Here is a 790-nt window from a genome sequence, read left to right as displayed (position 1 = left end):
GCCAAGAAAAGTCTGGATTTTTCTGTTTCAAAACTTCTATTGATTTCAGGCACCAATTACCACTACCACCCTGATATAACAAGTCTTTATAAGAAGGCGCCTCCATCACCACATATCTAGGTATAGTCAAAAAGATATGTGATGGTATCACCCAAATTGGAAGTCCAATATCAAACTTAAAAGGGCGGGATATAAATGTAATTAAATAAATAAATAAATAAATAAATACTTTTGCCAGACTCTTAAAAAAGATAGGCATGCCACCCAAAGTACAAGTCCCATCTGTGGTATTTGTTCTCCCATCATAATTCTGTTAAATAAAGTTTTTAAAGGTTGTAGCATTACAGCTGACAAAGACTTATAATAAATTGCTGTCAAGCCATCTGTGCCAGGGGCTTTACCAGTTCTCAATTGTTTAATTGCATTTAAAATTTCATCTGTAGTAATCTCTTCATTCATAAGTTTCTGTTGATCCAGTGTAAGTTTATATATAGATGAAGATTGTAGATATTTATCAATATCTTCACTCTTTATAGTTTCTGAAGAATATAAGTGAGAATAAAATTCCACAAATGCCTTTTTAATCATTTCTTGTTGATAAATCTCTCGATCTTTGACCAAAATTTTAGATATAAGTCTAGCTTTTTGTCTCTTACGTATTTGATAGGCCAACCATCTCCCCGGTTTATTTGCGTTAGCAAATGTATTATGTTTAATATACTTCAAATTGGTGGCCACCTGATCAGCAATTAGCAAGTTAAATTGATCTTTAAGCATTTTAATAGACGTT

The sequence above is a fragment of the Protobothrops mucrosquamatus genome, unplaced genomic scaffold (genome assembly GCF_001527695.2).
Source record: "Protobothrops mucrosquamatus isolate PMUCROS unplaced genomic scaffold, P.Mucros_1.0 scaffold797, whole genome shotgun sequence".
Classification (NCBI taxonomy): domain Eukaryota; kingdom Metazoa; phylum Chordata; class Lepidosauria; order Squamata; family Viperidae; genus Protobothrops; species Protobothrops mucrosquamatus.
This window is presented reverse-complemented; position numbering follows the sequence as displayed.